Consider the following 17,710-nt stretch of genomic DNA (forward strand, 5'->3'; position numbering starts at 1 on the left):
TCTCGGTGGATAACCCCGGCTACTCCAGTCCGACTGTTGGGATTCTCTGGAGCTGTTGCGACTCCGTTTACCGCTCGTTCATTTAATTCGCGTGCTTTTTTTTTTCTCGCTCGAACTACGAAAGTTCGCGCGGACTTGGAAACTTTTTGCGCGCCGTGGCGGCGACCGGAAAGTGGCTTCGCTCAGTGTGTAGGAAGTGAGTAGATATTTTGCGCGCGCGTTGAGCGTATCGGAAATAATCTTTTTTGTCTGAGGTTGAAAGTTCGCGTGGAAGAGAAAACGTTTGGCGTGGGTGGGCTAGAATCAGTCTGAATCCCGAAAAGCTGTTCGATTCTCGCATCTTGCCCGTATATTTTATTTGTATTTACTGCTCGACCTTTGAACAAAATTAAGAACGCCATTAAGCGAGCGTATGCGGGAGTAGTCTTCTGAATTAAACTAGGAAGTTCTTCGGGGCTCCTTTTTTTTTCCTGTCCTTATTTTTACATCTTTCTTGGTCTCTCTTCTACAGCTCCAAGACGCAAAACTGTGCCCTAATAGTGTCAGTATCCCATAAGTTTTGAGAAATAGAGGGCTCTTTAGAGATCAGGAAAGCCATTTGTATTTTTACGGGTCTCTTCTTTTCTCTATTTTATGTAGACGTGTACTTCCTGCCGGAAGCCCCTGCATCGGAAAATGCAGATGAAACAACGCTGATCAGAAATATGTGAGGAGCGAAGGTAGCTCGTTTGAATCCTTGAAAAACAAAAAAACTTTCTGTGCGAAAGCTGGCATCGCTTTTACACATTTCAAGTCGGAATAGGTAGTTCTGGTCGGAGGCCACGTAAATACATGTTTTCTTTTTCGAAATATTCACATTTGCTACGCTAACCAAGAAATTACGCAAGGAGAAAGATCTTCGGTAGCACGACGAAATTGGTATTTCCGTGGCCATCAACCAAATCAGCTTCTTAATATTTGTCACTTCGAAAAAGTTTGCCGAACAACTCTGCCTTGAAGTTCAGAACCAGACAACCGCCACCACAAACTCTATAGGGAATTTTTTTTTTTCTTGCTTGTAACTGCGAAACTCCCCATGTTTTATTCGCTCACCACCGTGGATGTTTCAGTTTGATTTTCGAGAAAAATATCCGCATTTTAAAGCTTGTTTTCTGCGTGATGACTGATTTGCGGTGAAGTGTTCAGTACTGAAAAAAAAAAAAAAGTGGACAAGCTTGTGGCACCGGAACCTACCAGCCGTGAACGTTCCATTACAGTCCCGATTGCGTGAGAGAGGATTTCTGGAAACGAGTGTATGCGAAGAATTTTTGGACAAGCTCTTGCCAGAAAGAAAAAAAAGAAGTGTGCGAAAAATACGGCAGCTTTAACATCGACGAGTCTCCGACCAACGCTTCGATTCGGTAAGTGAATTTTTGAATTGCCTCTCCCGTTGTAACTAGTAAAAAAATTTTCGGAAACCTCCAAGATTTTCGTGCTGTCCAAAGTCGCAAAAGGCAATGATAAATTTAAATGAAACATCTGTCTTCGCTGTTAGGAATAACTATGCGCCGTCACTAAATCTGCCCAAGGTACACAATTCTATAAGAAATAAGGTGCCCCAAGAAGATGAGGGAAGTTGGTATGATGACATTTTCGGCACGTGCTATCGAACCCTTGATATTAGTTAATGATTTATTTTAATCTAGTGTAGAGACAGACATGTGGCGTATTTCTTATGATGTGATTTGGATTACCGCCTCAAATCAGATACGCTTTTTCATTATTGGCTATACGATCGATATGTCGAAAGAAAAACCATTTTTTCGTCATTGCTCACGGAACGCAGCACATCGAACGTCTCTGCCAAGACATGGTGGTAGCTTGAGTCAAGCGGCCCTGCGTCGCGAAACTCCGCCGTATAAAGGAAATAGAAGCAACATTGGACAAACAGAGGGTTCGTTTAATCGGCCGCTATATGTCTGGGGTTTTCCTGTTCTCTTCTCGCAATATTTGACGGATCTAGCAAAAACGAACTCGAATGCCACGACCAAAAAGATTTTATCACTAGGACTTCGGGCACCGCATGTTTGATAAAAACCAGTTATAATTCACTTGACGAGACATAACGAGCACATTTCTCGGGCTCGCATAAAAGCAAGGCTCTATCTGCTAAGCGTCATTTGCTATAGACATTAGTGAGCTGGAAGAAGACAAGTTAAAATGTTTTTTTTTTTTTTTCGCGTTGAACCTTAGAAAAATTGCGAAGTATAACACTTTACACGAATATATAACTCCAAGTAAGTCAATCACAAAGTTTCGAGTAATATATATGCAGTTATTCTGAGTTCTGGAATTTTACCTGCCAAAAACCACGATCTGATTATGAGGCACGCCGTAGTGAAGGTCTCCGGATTAAGTTTGACCACCAGGGGATCTTTAACGTGCGCCGAACGTACGAGACACGGGCGGTTTCGCATTTCGCCCCCATCGAGCTTCGGCCGTCGCGGCCGGAATTTGCTCTATAAGCTGAAGCAGTGAATAATATTTGTGAAAATATATATATATATATATATATATATATATATATATATATATATATATATATATGTATGTAGATTTTTTTTTCATGGGAAGGAACGTGCCGACCACATAACATTACTTCATAACATAAAAATTTCAGAAATCTGTATTGCGTGCGTCTTTGCATAAGAGAACGAAGCTAACAAAAAATAAGAATTTTTTTTAGAGCAGCCTAGACGCATATAATAATTACCCTCCACAGGGGCTGAAAACACTGAGTGAACAGTACGCTCCACTGCTTCTCCTTTGAACGCCGGCATTTTAGAAGGGCTACATATGCCAACATTTTACCTAACTTACGCGGTTTATATGCATCTCTTCATTCTGTCGACAAGAGCGTATATTAGGTACTAAAATACATTTTAGGTACGCTTCAATTTTTTTTTAAGGCTGCGCCGGGTCAGCAATCATGTCATGCCTTCGGTGTGACCGATTTTCGTGAAAAACTGTGATTATGAGCCATGTTCTTGTTCTGTTAACATTTCTTACGCAAACTTATTATTTCCTACGCTGGAGCAGCTGTAAAAACGACGAACGAGGGATTTTCTGGGATGTTAGGAGAAACACACAAGCTTTGTGTTTACATCTATGTGTGGGTGGGCGGGCTGTTGGCGTAGCATTGAAAGAACTCGAGCTGAGCGTAACTTAAATACACAGAAAAGCATCGAATGTTTTGAAGTGTTTGAATAATTTTAATACTCAACTTTCTTGACCTCCAGTAAAAGAAACGCATCTTACCATAACGAGAGCCAGCAGCCTCCATTAAATACGCAGAGCCGAAGCAGATACTTCTTTCACTAAGCTTGATAATGCTCTTTCGGAGCTCAACAACATCTTTTTGAGCAACAAACAAAAACTGTACGACTACGCTGTGGACTCCGTGTAATGTTCGTGAACGTCGTAAATCTTATTCTGTAGCAGATTTTGGTTCACGAATATAGCCCCTACTTTTACTCTAACGTCCGCGCATTCATGTTGCTACCGCGAGCAAAAATATTTACGCGGTTTGAACAACAAATCAGAAAGAAAAGGAAGGAAGTCAGACACACGAACACCGCGTTTCCTCCGAGCGTCTCAAACACAACGTGGCGCGAACGGAAACCAAACAGCGAGGCGACCTCCGGCATTTCTCCATTGCGCACTTAATGGGCGCGATTGAGCGCATTCATCTGTACTGCCCACAGACGAGCGCTAGAGAAAAAAATCGTGCAAATCGTGCAAATGAGAACAGAACATTGCGCGAGATTTTCCCCCCCGGCAAGCGCACAATCGGCGGGCTTTGTAGCACACCCCGTGTGGTCGGCGGCGCTGCCAACTTCACTATCTCCCCATGCATTGCATCGACGTCAACTAAACTTCCTTGACGTGAATACATTTTCTGCTACAAACGTTTGTTGGGCTTTTGCCTCTGGTAGTATCGCTGGTTTCGTTTCATTTTTAGCGCTTCAGATTTTGTTTTGCAAACGTGCATTCACATCTGCGCCCAATCTCTATCGGAGACCAATGATCACCTGACCTTCGTCGCTGCAAACGACAAATGTGTTAGGCGAGCAGCCCGTCACGTTCCGCTCAATCTGCTGGGCAGCGGAGCGAGACCTGCGTCAGTTCCGCTTCCGGTGGGAACTTGCTGCGCGAGCGCGCACTACCGTTCGAACGAAACGGCTGTGTACAACTTGCTTAAGCTGTATACGCGGGTCACAACGTAGCGGAGTGCAAAGACCGAGGTTAAAGGTATTAATTTTCACAAAGACTTTACATTTTTTTGTCATGTGCTTCCAAACGCACAAATTGTCTAAGGTTTTGCTTTTTTCTTTCTGCTATGAACAAGCGACTCTACACAATATTTCGTTTTACAGCTGAATGACGTTCAGGTATGGCTCCTCCATTCACGAATTATATAGCACTGCCGATAAATGTTACCAAGCCGTTTCATCTTGTTCCAATGCGCTGCTAACTCCATTGAAGTGAAGTCGAGACAGCAGGATGATGTGTTGTACAATTTCGATTCCGTATATATTCATAATTACGGTACCATTAAGTATTGCATCACTGCAAAATAACTAAGGCGTGTTGTTTGATAAAAAAAAAAAACTGACCGCGGACGCGTTCATAGGACATGAACAAGTTAGTCATCCCGTGAGATATGCTTGTGTCTTCGCCCAAGTGATCGTGTGTAGTAATATTTGCCAAGCTGAACTCAAATGCAGTCAAATTGAGTAAGGAGGGAAGTCAATCTACCCGCATGGAAATATCATAAATTTTTTTTCCCTTGTCACGACTGGACAGAACTGCGCAAAAACAAGTCGCGTACACATAAGTGTACACCACCAATAAATAGGATCCCCCCCCCCCAAAAAAAAAAAAAACAACAACATCGATACATTTTGAAGGCTCCCGCCATTTTCCTTCAAAAGGTTTATTTAGCAGCGTGCTAGGTGGCGCTAAGTCCTCGTGCTCTGCACTGGTTTGGTTCAACGACCACAATTATATTGCTTCGCATATTGCAGTTTTCCGGCTTCGTAGCCGGCAAGTGGTCGTCAAGCGCGGAAGCAGTGGTCCTAATAGTGCTTTTTTTTTCTTTCACTGTTATATCAAGCGATTCCAAACGCCAATCCGTTAAACTTACAAAGAAAGCAGAGCTTTCATTTGAGGAGATGTGAAAAGGTGTGTGCGTGTGCGTGTGCGTGCGTGTGTGTGTGTGTGTGTGTGTGTGTGTGTGTGTGTGTGTGTGTGTGTGTGTGTGTGTGTGTGTGTGTGTGTGTGTGTGTGTGTGTGTGTGTGTGTGTGTGTGTGTGTGTGTGTGTGTGTGTGTGTGCGTGTGTGCGTGTGCGTGCGTTTCACGCGGATGTTGCGAACGCGTTTCCTGTACAATGATCTTCTCCTGAGGGATGACAGCGCGGCTGGATAGGGCAGACAGAAGCGAGTAATTCGTCCCCGAGAAAGAAATCAACAACTGACTTTATTTCCAGCATCGTCCAATCTGGACAGCTCGGTTTCGCATCCTCGCGCCATCTTCCTTTCCCCCGCACGTAACGCGATAACGTTCGATCGATGGTGAAAGATGGGAAAGGGTGCCTAGGAAAGGGTGTCTCGGCTGCTGCAGTGCGGCCATGAGGCCTCCACAATCTATTACGGGAAGGAATTAAAGAACTCCTACCATGGAAACACAATTAGAAAAACTATTACAACCCCCCCTACCCCCGTTCCCCCGTTCATTTCTACCATTTCTTCTCGTATAGGCACTAACACGAGCAATACCGCAGCAAAAGTTGATTATTTGGTTTGTTGGTGCTGGTATATTTGCGAAAAATCGCAGTTTCTGAAACGAAAACACAGAAAAAAATTCAGGCATATGTGTGCGCCACGTCGAACTCACTTATTCGAGAAGATACACGCCCTGTATGCATCCGAGGAAAGCATCTTATGAAATGAGTCAGCCAGTAGTCACACGCCGAGTTGTCTCCTGCGTTACTTCGTGTGCCGTGATATTGCGCGCCGCAATGTTTTCGAGGTATTGTCCATCGTAAGATCTTTTTTATCTTACTATTAAAACGCTCATCGCAACATGAATGCTTTACTAACAGCGTAAGTGATCTCAAGCTGGAAAAATTCTCGGAGGAAAACCCCACATGCAGCCCGCCAGGCGAAACCTGGCTGTATGCATGGCCACCATTACCACCAATTGTCGTAAAAAAAAGTCAGCGCGCACTTGAAGCTACCGCAAGAGATTTTGCTTAATTTTGTGCTATCTACGGTTTTCTTAGTGTCTGTATCGAGCCGTGCTTTAGTAGCCGTACTAAATTATGCCCTTCAACCCTATTCAATGACGAAGTCACATATGTCACCAGGAAATGCGTACGTTTTACTGCGTATTCAACTCTTCTATGCACTGTCTGTTTAAAATCCGTCGATATTCTGTACCATCCAGTCTTGAACGTGTGCTAATTTGCTTCTTTTAATAGCCCTGACTATCTGTAAATTGCGTGTTTATACGTTTGTTTCTATGGAAGGTCCTGTTCTTTGACGCACCTTCCATTTATTACACTCTTTGACAAAGGACATTAACCATGTAATGAATAAAATAATGATAACATTAATAATAATAGTAAAAACACTTTTAACAAAATATTGCACTAGTCAGTAAAATCAGCGACTACAATTCACTCTAGGCGTGTCGCTGGTGCCCCTCTCGAAAGTGGGAATGATGATTTAACTATGAAGAGAGAGAGAGAAAGAGAGAGAAAGAAAGAGAAAAGGATGCATAGGAAGGCAGGGAGGTTGATCAGAGGTAGTGGCGGTTGGTTACCCTGCACATGGGTAAGGGTTAACGTGGATAAAAAGAGAAAGAGTGGAAGGGAGAGATAGAAAGAGAGACGAGCACCTATGAGGAGTGTGAGCAACCTGGGTAACTGTCCGCATTTGCTAAATTATTCATCCGAACGAGGTGCTGTGTGCGCGTACTACCACGCTTCCAATGTACCATAGGCTCATATTCATGCTGTCCAAATTTAAACAACTAATCTTGACAAGCTCAAGCATACGTTTTCCATTTCATTGGCACTTTTGTCGCCTCTCGGTAAGGTCATCACTCAAAAATGCGTTATTTCATGCAGGAAGTTATATGGTTGAAATAGGGTTTACCATTCAAAAGCTTCGTGTATAAAACCAGGTACTTCCTTTGTTTGTTTAAATAAATAAGGGATTTCTAATGTTGCCTGTGGTAGATATACCTCATTACTACATGTTTAACTACCTTACATAAGGTAGCGCACACAATTTTCACTCTCTAGAAATTGAAATGCATTATCAATTAAATACTTGCGAAATAAGTTTGCAGTATTGGAACTGGGGCTTTTAACTTTCCAAGCGATAACCACTTCAAAATTCTGATACAAACGCATGTTTCAAAATATTTTTTTCAAAAATGCGCTACAGAAACCATCAATATTTGAGTTTAGTTTGTACTCAAATTCTAAAGAATGTGCTTCGTTTAAACATAAAGTAGGACAATACAGTTCACTTAGAAATTTTGACGGTACTCATCTAAAAACTGGCGCTTGTTTCAAGATCCACTTCAGATCTGCCCTGCCTGAATCTATCAATCGCAACGTGTGCCTCACGGTAATTAGTGTGGTAGTTAGTGAATCGTTGTCATTATTCAATTATGAGTTTGGATTTCGGGCGCAGGTAATGCCCGCCTTTTCGACTAAATTATGGGGTTTTACGTGCCAAAACCACTTTCTGATTATGAGGCACGCCGTAGTGGGGGACTCCGGAAATTTAGTCCACCTGGGGTTCTTTAACGTGCACGTGAATCTAAGTACATGGGGGCTTTCGCATTTCGCCACTGAGTAACTACGGTGGGTCCGTTTCGACTAATGTAGCTCAAGGAGTAGTTACATTTGCAATCTGGCACGAGCGATTTAGGCTATTTAACCCCTAAAGAAAGGTACTGTAGAGAACGTCGACCATCTTATAACATCTGTACGTCTTCTAAAGCATAAATATGACAGAATTCTATGTTACTTAATTCGCGACATTCTAACGTTTCTCGTATAAAGTACCTGTATGTCATTACGTCCACTAGTGATCAGAAATCACAAAGAAATACAGATGAAAAAAAAAGAGTATAGAACAAAGCAAAAGAAATGTTCATGTTCATGGCAAGGCTCTGTATACATATAGGAAAACGTTGAGTTCAGCTTTCCGCAATTAGAAGAGCCCTTTCGAAGCTCGTGACGGTTACCACGCCTGAATACGGTGGCACAACGCAAAACAAAGAAAGAAAAAGAAGAAAGAAAACGTGAAGGAATCGTGCGTCGACGCTGCGTTTCGTTACGCAGAGGACACAACACAGCAATCAGCGAGCATACCTTTGTCGACGATGTTGCGGACGCCGAGGGGACACACCTGGAGTTTGACTTATCCCGGCATATTGAAGCCAGAGCGCTTGTTAACGTGGAAGTCTCGCATGTGGAAATGAGGGGCGTGCCGGGAGGTCGGTCGTGAAAGGCAGTCAATTAGCACACCGGCAATTCGACGCCCGCCATAGGAAAGTTATTTTGCCGTAAGCGGGAAAATAAAAAATAATAAAAAAATATCTAAAATAAATAAAGATGCAAGGTATAAACAACGGAGAATGTAGAGAAAATAAATAGTACAGGTCAAACGGCGCTCTTTAAAGTTTCTTTCGGCAGTAACTATTGGGCGGAGGGCTGGAGAAAGCACAAAAGGTTAGCAAAAACGAACGCAAGTAAACAAGAGGAACGCAACAGTTATAAATAAATCAAGACAGGGTAAGGGTAATTGCGAAACTGCGCGACGTTAAGAGATAAGGTTTTTCTCCTCTGAAAGTAAACGATAGAACAAAACAAGCTTGCTGGAGTGGTAATATGGCACTGAATACCGGTGTTATGTAGTCGTTAGCAGGGCCAATTTTCCCGTGCTTCCACTGAAGTAATCAGCCGCGGTCCAACAAGGCGTGTTGCTGGAGGCAGCGTTTCGACAAAAGTATTTGTCATTGTCAGGTCAGCATCTTATATTCTTTCCAGAGTTTATGTACGCGTATCTCACTATCCACAATCCTGTGTAAGGGAAAAGCAAAATACGCTCTATGGCATGCTTTGAGGTGTGGCATGCTGAAGTTTTCACAACAAAACAAAAAGAGAAGGTGTGGAGGGGAAGTAGTTAAGTTCTGATTTTGAAGAAACGGGCAAGAGTACCTATTTCCGTTCTTGCTGGGAGTACGGGTAGCAAATACGGGACAGGATCTTTGCACCTGAAAGCAAGAGTTGTCAACCCGGTGGTCCTACGCTTAACGGAATACAGGGAAAAAAAGTAAATGCACGGCTTTGAAATTTGGATGAGCGAACAATGCGCAGTTGGACGAAAAATATAGAAAGAAGAAACTGAATTGTATCAAGACGCGTTGGATTTAGAATGAAAATTTAAAATGAAACGAATGAGTGCGAATACAAAATAGAGGATTGGGCGATTTGGATTCTATTCATCCTGTAGCAACGTGGCGAATGCACACAGACGAGATATGACAACGTAAGCGCTTGCGCCGTACATTCTTGTCCGGCTGTTGAGTGGCTGCATGGCTATGAACACACATGTTACCGAAAGATCAGGGTGAAAGAAAAGAGGCGTGCGAATAATAAATGAATGACAACAAAACTGCGAAATGATACTGAGCAGAATATTTATTAAGACAAGATGCTTTGGAGAAAAGAATAATACAAGTTATTACCATAAGACCATATGATCAGGTCGATGCAAATATACGACCAAAAGATGTTAAGTGTCCCTGTTTATATTCGTTTCATTGGTATAATAAATCAATTCAAAATCTGCATTTCAAGCATTTATACCCGTGAGCTGGAGTGTATTGGACTTGGGGATGAAATATCATTCTCTGCAATTTGCGTATCTTGAAGGATGGGACTGCGACCGTAGAGTATGAAGTTTAACTTCTTTGAAATTGTGAACTAGCAGCGCCGAACGCTGAGCTACCTATTGGGAAGCTTCTTCGTAATGCATGTACGATGTTCATTTAATACGGCATGCATTGGCTGTGCTCTTAGAAAATCAATTCGGAGCCATCCATTATCGCGTCTCTATATGGCGTTATGATGACTTTTGTAGACGGGTATAAATGCTTGAAATGCAGATTTTTGCTTCTTCTGCACGAGAGGTACGCAGACAGTGCACATATTTATACTGACGGTTCCACAAACATGCAGTGTTCGTCCGGTGCTGTAGTCGTCCCAGAAAGAGGTATTACCATCAGCTTTAGGACTGACCACCCAACGACATCTACATCTGCGGAACTAGCTGCTCTTCGAGCTGCACTTTGTTTTGTCAATCGGGAACCACCTCGACAATGGTCAATTTTCAGCGACTCAAAGGCAGCCCTACAATCTGTACTATCAGCTCTGCGTCGCGGGCCATTCGAACAGCTCGTATTCGAAATTAGATGCCTACTCCATACATCACATGAGAAAGGACATCACGTGACGTTTCAGTGGCTGCCAAGTCACTGCGGCGTCATCGTAAATGAAGACGCCGATAAAGCCGCTCGGACAGCTCTTGAAAACACACAGGAAGAGGCCATACCACTTTCACGGTCCGACGCAGCCAGCAGACTTCAAGTGCTTGCACGGGAGATCACGCTCTCTCTATGGTGCACACCAAGCAGCCAGACCAACCACAGCAATCATCAACACGACCTGCCCTCCTTGATGCATCTGTGTATGCCAACTGGACTCCGCCGAAGTGAGGCCACCCTGCTTTATCGCTTATGGCTAGGGGTGGCCTTCACAAAATCTTACTCGTTTCGCATTGGAATGGCCGACAACGCTCTCTGCAATGCCTGTCTTTGCGAGGAGACGCTGGAACACATTCTGTGCGACTGTCCTGAATATAATGTTCAGAGACAGTCCATGGCGTCCGTTCTAGCGCACCTTGACAATAGACCATTGTCAGTTGCAACCATTTTCACATATCGCCGACTGAAGACATCGCACCTGAAGGCGACGAAGGGACTACTTCGGTTTATGAAGGATACGGGCTTGGACAAGCGGCTGTGACAGTGATGTCACGTACCGCACAAGAGTGACAGACTGTAACCAACGATGTGTGTGCCGTGTTATGTGCCCTCTATCTCTTCTCCCCATCTTTCATCCCCCCCATCCCGCTCCCATGTGTAGGGTAGCAAACCGGTTAGGCTAAACTGGTTAACCTCCCTGCCTTCCTTCTCCACTTTTTCCTTCCTTCCTTCCTTTGTAGACCAAACACAATAAATCAGACATTCAGCATATTTTTTTTACAAGTGCCAGCATCGACGACACCGTGAGATGGAAGGTGCTGCATAAACACCTCTAATACTGAAATCTAAATACTGGTAGTTGTAAATAGAATACGTCAAACATAACGACGACAGCTGTCTCTTCCACTGAATTTGTAGGCATTCAACAAAGTGCTTAAGCATATTAACGTAAGCCAACACTCTCGGAGATAACATGAATTGGGCTTCTAATATGATTCTATACATTGCAAAGTGAAAACGGTAATCATCATCGTATAGTAAACGAGCACTGATTCATACAGTGACGCACGTGCTTCATTTGAAGCACAGCCACCATTTCCTGGAACTGAATCGTGTTTGACAAATGGCCCTTCTCAAAAAGTATTGTTAAACGGCCCCAGACACGGCAGCATTGCATCACGAGTGTTCTTGGGTTCTTCGGCGGCATTGATCACTTCGTACTACAACGGGGAAGAAAGAAACGACAGAATAGACGAAACAGACGAACAATAAACAGAAATAAACCAACGTTCTCCAGTACGAGGCATACGCATTTTGTAATATGGCAAGCTATTTTCTTTGAAACTCATGGAAGGTTTGTGTCCGATACTCCTGCGACCCCCTTTAGAGGGGCTGGGGGGGGGGGGGGGCACGAGAGAATGATAACCACGAAACCGCTGAGCACGGCGTGCTCCTCTGCTATTGAGAGAATATAGAAGCATTTCCTGGCATGCCATTCACGCACACCACCGCAAAATATAGGGTCATACCAAGGAGCATTTCGATCATTCGGGCACGTCGAAGGTAATGCCTCTGTTGCGTAAGTACGTGTACACTGTGATCTGTGAGCAGCCTCCTCTTTTATAATGGCCACGCCAACTGTTCGCGAACGCTGCATTGAGAGTCGGAGCATGCAGAATGACCAACGGTGCGATGCGTACAAATGGGATCTCAGTCGTCGCGGCGGTCATGTGACTCGAGCGCTGCAAATGCGGTTTACGCTGATGGCTCGGTTCATTTACTTTACTTGCTGTAAATTTTAGAGCACACGATATAAGATACGGATTGCTACCATACATGAGAAATCAAAACGAAGCGTATAGACATGCATAACCGATTATTGCGACGGATGCATCGTTCTGAGGAAAAATACTTTAATGCTAAGCTTTTGTAGACCATATACTAATCGCTTAGGCTATGCTGACATGCATATAATGTGCATAACCGATTGGCCCCCTTCATAGTGCTTCGGGTACCGCTCCTGAAAAGCGTCGCGGGTGTCGTTTCCTTATGTTCCCCTTTATTTCTCGACGTCATATGCCTTTTCATTTTTAGGTTTAGTAATCTGCTCGGTATACAAACTGAGCGCATAACTTTACAGCACGCAATGCGACCTTATCTTCTTTCTTTTTTCTTTTTGTATCGCATATTAAGCTCTCTTCGGCAATAGCAGTTCATCTTTATTAGCCAAACTCTGAATTAAATTTAGACGTTGTATGTTATCCCTCATAGGGCTTCACTTCAACTTTTCCATATCCCCCTTAGAAAGCGGTTTATTGGATTTGTCTTACATACATGCCTGAATCGGTAACCACCGCGCCATCGGTATTGCGCTTTTCACCATCATCTGCGCCGCTTCCTTTTATCCTTAACGCCACCAGAACATGTCATGGCCTTTTCGTAAAGCTGTTGTCTCATTGCGGTTTCGACCGCTGCTGTAAAGGCGTTGTGTTCTAATGCCACCGAAGGGCTTTTGATTTCGCGCTGCTGTTTACTTGTGACTCGTAAGACTCCATCTCATATGAGTCCCAGTCGGAGACGTGTGAGTCATATATGTCCTCAGTAATATTGTCACAAGAGCCCTGGTCACCCATGAACTCCAAGGGAAGGGCATTTGATTTCGCAGTAGGCGTTTAGTTGTGGCTTTATGGCGGCTTTTGAGAAATTCAGCCATGTCCGAAGCTTCTGTACCGCTTTATTTTTTACACGAAGTAGAGCGTTTCGTGATGGTTCAAACATTAAATTCCACCGCCTATTTCACCCTGTCTTCAGTCGTTCGAGACCTGGGTGTACCTTTCACAGAAACGCCTTGGCCTTGCGTGTGTCAGGTTGCTTAAGCACACAATATATGAACGCTTGCATATTTCATACTTCCAACAGGAAAGTAGCATGCACACTTACTTGCTAATATCACCTAAATATAAACACAAGACTGCTTCAAATTTGACCACAAGATCGCTTCATCAGTTCACACCGAGCGGTGATTGTAATTTACTTCGTTCCAATGTTTAGCCTGACTGGCCCATCAACATCATGCAGCCGCAAAATATTGATAAACGCTACGCACACCCTTCCACCAAATCAGGACCTTAGTCACCAGTGTTCTCTTGGTCGCGTGCCTTTGATGATTGGCCAAGCCTTAAGAGAGCATTCCCATCATGAACACTGATGGCGTGCGCATTAACTATGGCAAACAAGAGACCGTTCTTAAGCAAAACTACCTTTGTCAATACCAGATTAGAACTTTATAATAGGAACCCGACAACAACTGTAAACAACCAATTTTTTCTCTTCCCTGCCGCCTTTCTCACGCCTGCTTCGAGCTGCCAATTTTTCTTCTCTTATACTGCAAGTTATTGGAGCCCCACTATAGATTTCTCTCGCTTGCACTCGTTTTCGGATTTAGCGAACTTTAGAAGCAGCCGCAGCAATCTCTTAGCGTCTTCGATAACGACTCGCGAAAAACTTCCTGCTGCATTCCCCCCTGCAGCCATCTCCAAATCCTCTATTACTTCACCAGACTCAGCACTTGTCTTCCCCATGACGACGATTGCCTGTTCGCTCAACTCCGCAAAAAAAAAAAAAGAAAAAATCACCCGCATCTCTCTCTTTCAATTTTCTGACTCGCTGGGCGCAAATTAATTTTCCGCCATTATGCCGCTAGAAGAAAACTACCAGAAGTAATCTCTGTATGCGGCGGCGCTCGCTTCATGGCTGCCGAACGTTCGTTCCAGAAGCCGTCGAGAAAAAAAAATTCGCCGCTTTGCTCGGCAATCTGGCGTGAGTCGCGTGGAAGAGGCGATGAGAGGCAGTTTTCTCCGGACGGTTGGGTCTATGAACCGAGTGATAGATGTCCCTTCTTTAAAAAAAATATGGCCTCGTCTGCGCGCTACGGTCCGTTAGGCAGCGCTCCTTGGGTAACCACCATTGGCTGGAATTGCTTTACAGTTCCAGCTGGACCGTCTGTTCATTGCGGTGGTTGGGAGGAGGAACGAAGCCGTTTGGAAAGTGATGTCGGGCGTAAGATGAGTTGAAGGAAAGAGATAACGAAAGGGATATTTTTGATTGTTTCCGTGGGGACTCAGCCGCGAGATTTGCGGCAATGTTATGCGCACATGACGCTCGAGTTAGACGCACGCGTCCTAATCGTAGCAGGTTTTGCCGCTTGTACTCAAGAAAAAGCAGGAAGGAATAAACAAAGATGGTATGACTCGAATGAAAAACGAATTAGTGAGCCACGAAACGGGTGCTCGGTTTTGCATTGAGTCGCTGCATTTGGAGAAGTCAAATTCGCGGATTCATTTATTTCAACTGAAAAAAAAAATGCATCAGTAACGAGAACTGGACAAGGGACATGCAGAAAATTGCGAACGCTTGGCGGCACAATTTGTCGGTTCGCTCCATTTCACAGAGGCACGATATGGTGCGTTTGAATCACATCACGCTCCAATACTGATAGATGTCAATAACTCTCTAGGCACTCTCCCGCCCCACCCCTCTTTCCCCGTTCGACCTTGCTCTCAGCTTGGTCACAAATGTAGCACGGAAGTGCGTAAAAGTAAAAAAAAAAAAATACCGCGAGAAAAGGGGTGGAGGGGAAGGCACAAGATATAAGAATGTATGAAAAGAATCACAAAGAAATAATATCTGTTCAGGCACTCATGATTGATCACTGCGTTAAACTACGCTCATACGATAACAAGCATCTCATGCAACGCTGAACATCGATATGCTTTTAAAAAGAAAGTTCATTCCGTTTTTCGTGCACCTCGGAAGTGGTGTTGGCGGTTACAGTACAGCGACTTGCTCTTTAAGCTTTAGGTACAGGACGATCATTGTAAACTAAATACAACTTCACGAACGAATTGGAACCGTCATTACAGAGCAGGGGAGTTATCATGTTAGTGTCTATTTTGTGCACTGACCAATTAGGCCGCCGCTCATAGGCTACAGCTACACGAGCGAAAAGAAGATTGGCTGGGGACACTTGCCTTGTTCTAGCACGTACCCGAACCCAACCAATCAGCACTTGAGCAGCAGTAAGTTAAGAGTCGACTAGGTGTGCATTTAGAGAACGCTGACACGTGTACTTATTTGCCCTTCTCACGGGTGCCGCATTACGGAAACCTCGCTGACAACATAGTTACGCTCCACGCAAGACGCGGCTGCGCATGATTTGGAACTTACTCGAATGTTACCGTTGATTCTTGCTGTTGTGTATGTTCTCGCCGATCATTGTGCAATAAGACTGTATGCGCGACACGAATTGTGTAGTGCTTTCGGGAAGGAAACGCGGGCACCAGCCATTACTCCGTAGCCTTCGACGAGTCATGTATAAATGTCGACGCGCTCGACCTGCAGATCAGGGTCAGTTCTCGCAAAAAAAAAAAAATGTTCTTTTGATAAAATTGTTCGTAAGAGAAAATTTTAACCAATCCTGTTGCTGGACATATTAGAGAAGGTGGCCGGCCAATGACACTTACCAAGGAAAAGGTTTGGGAATGCGACACCAGATTTCCGACGATCGAACGACTGTGCTCGCCGCTATCGCTGTGCTTGGCTGTTGCTCGTATTTTTTTTTCACTTTCTGGGCTCAGGTTCGCCCAATAAAGAGTTGCTTTCGTTATTCACAGTTTTCGCTACTGTGTTCTTTACCATCACTACAACGTGACACTGCCTTCCAAGTAGGATATATTGGACCTACTCGAGAAAACAATTTGGGCTAGGCGTGTACAGTGAAACGCCTTAATAACAAAGTGCTTTGAACCTCCAAGATTCGTTATTATACAGGTCACTTGGTTGTAAAGATCGCGCACGGTACCACCCACTATAGAGCAGGCTAAACACGTTCAACAACAAAAAGAAAGCCTGTAGTTCAAGTGAATTCGAGAGAGACTTAGTGAAATAAGTCACTTCGTCTGGCGGAATGCGTGAATGCAGTCCAGCTGATTGCACGGAGGTTCTCGGGACGTTGTTGAGACGTTAGACTGTGATCAGCTAGCATTAAGTAGCGCTGCCGTTTGTCGCACACTTCCTTTTATTTTTTGGCAAGCAATCGTTTAAGTACTGACTCAAGATCATCACAGAAGCGTAAAGAAATGAAAAACAAACAAACAGGCAGATTTCCTTGCAGCGCCGACAGAGACGGTGTCGCTATTTTTTTTATCTCTTCTTTTTCTGGGGGGAGACTGACGAATTAGTTGCGGGCGTTATAGTGCTTTCTCTTTATTGCTTTCCCTGAGTGCGCTTCTCAGCCGCGCAAAGCAATGAGCTTCCGCTCCCGGGGCATCTATGTTTAGATGGCGGTCACGGCTGTTGAGGCCGGAAAACATATTTACGACGCGCGGTGCCTGTAAATATAGCACTGAGCTAACGTCCGCAAAACGTAAAAAGAAAAAAAAAAAGAAACCTCCGGCGTAAAACGGCCGGCCTCGAAGATGACGAACGCGTCAGTAGTCTCGCCTCTTTCACCGCCGTATAGCGGTGCAGTATTAAAATAAATCTACAGAGCGCCTCACTAAACGCAGCTATAAAGTGTTTCTCATATTAGAACATCTCGAGCAATGCGTATTTGTACACGGTGTCCGCCCACCATGGGACGAAAAGACATCGAGACTGGGGCTGTCATTCGTCCGCTTTCTATGGTTCGTATTGGTGTGGAGTTCGGTGGCGAAAACAAGTTTGTTGTGTGCGGGTGACTGCCCGTGAAACGTATTTGCTGACGGCTGCTTGCCGAAGACGCGGTGATTTGGTCGGTACTAGTGGAAAGAAGAAAAATTGGCACGTTAAAGGGAAGCAGTTATCGATCCCTGACCGGATACGTGGGCCCAAATAGTGATTTCCACGGCGCTCGCGCTATTGGAACTTTTCGGAGCTTCTTGAGGTGAGCCCTTGTACAATAAATTAGCTTCAGTTTACTTTGCGATAGCCCTCTATTATTCAGATGTAAAAGAATGAACATTGATGTCAGCGACGTCTGTGTGAAGAGCTAATAAGTGTCGCGGGGTCAGCTAATCTTTTTTGCAGTAGATGCAAAGACAGTGTAAATGAATCTAACTGGAG

At 44.2% G+C, this 17,710-nt stretch overlaps 1 protein-coding gene across 4 annotated transcripts in view; it reads left to right on the forward strand.

The window, feature by feature from the left end:
• Positions 1-17,710, forward strand: part of LOC126517962 (cholecystokinin receptor type A-like) — a 147,592-nt gene that overhangs the window by 53,995 nt on the left and 75,887 nt on the right. For 3 of the 4 annotated variants that reach the window (XM_055064355.2, XM_055064354.2, XM_055064357.2), the window contains exon 1: positions 616-1,400. The exons of the other annotated variant lie outside the window; for it this stretch is intronic. The gene's annotated coding sequence lies outside the window, so the exon portion shown is untranslated. Of the gene's footprint in view, positions 1-615; positions 1,401-17,710 lie in introns of those variants that run through there. 4 annotated transcript variants of the gene reach the window in all.

The sequence above is a fragment of the Dermacentor andersoni genome, unplaced genomic scaffold (assembly GCF_023375885.2).
Source record: "Dermacentor andersoni unplaced genomic scaffold, qqDerAnde1_hic_scaffold ctg00000041.1, whole genome shotgun sequence".
NCBI lineage: Eukaryota > Metazoa > Arthropoda > Arachnida > Ixodida > Ixodidae > Dermacentor > Dermacentor andersoni.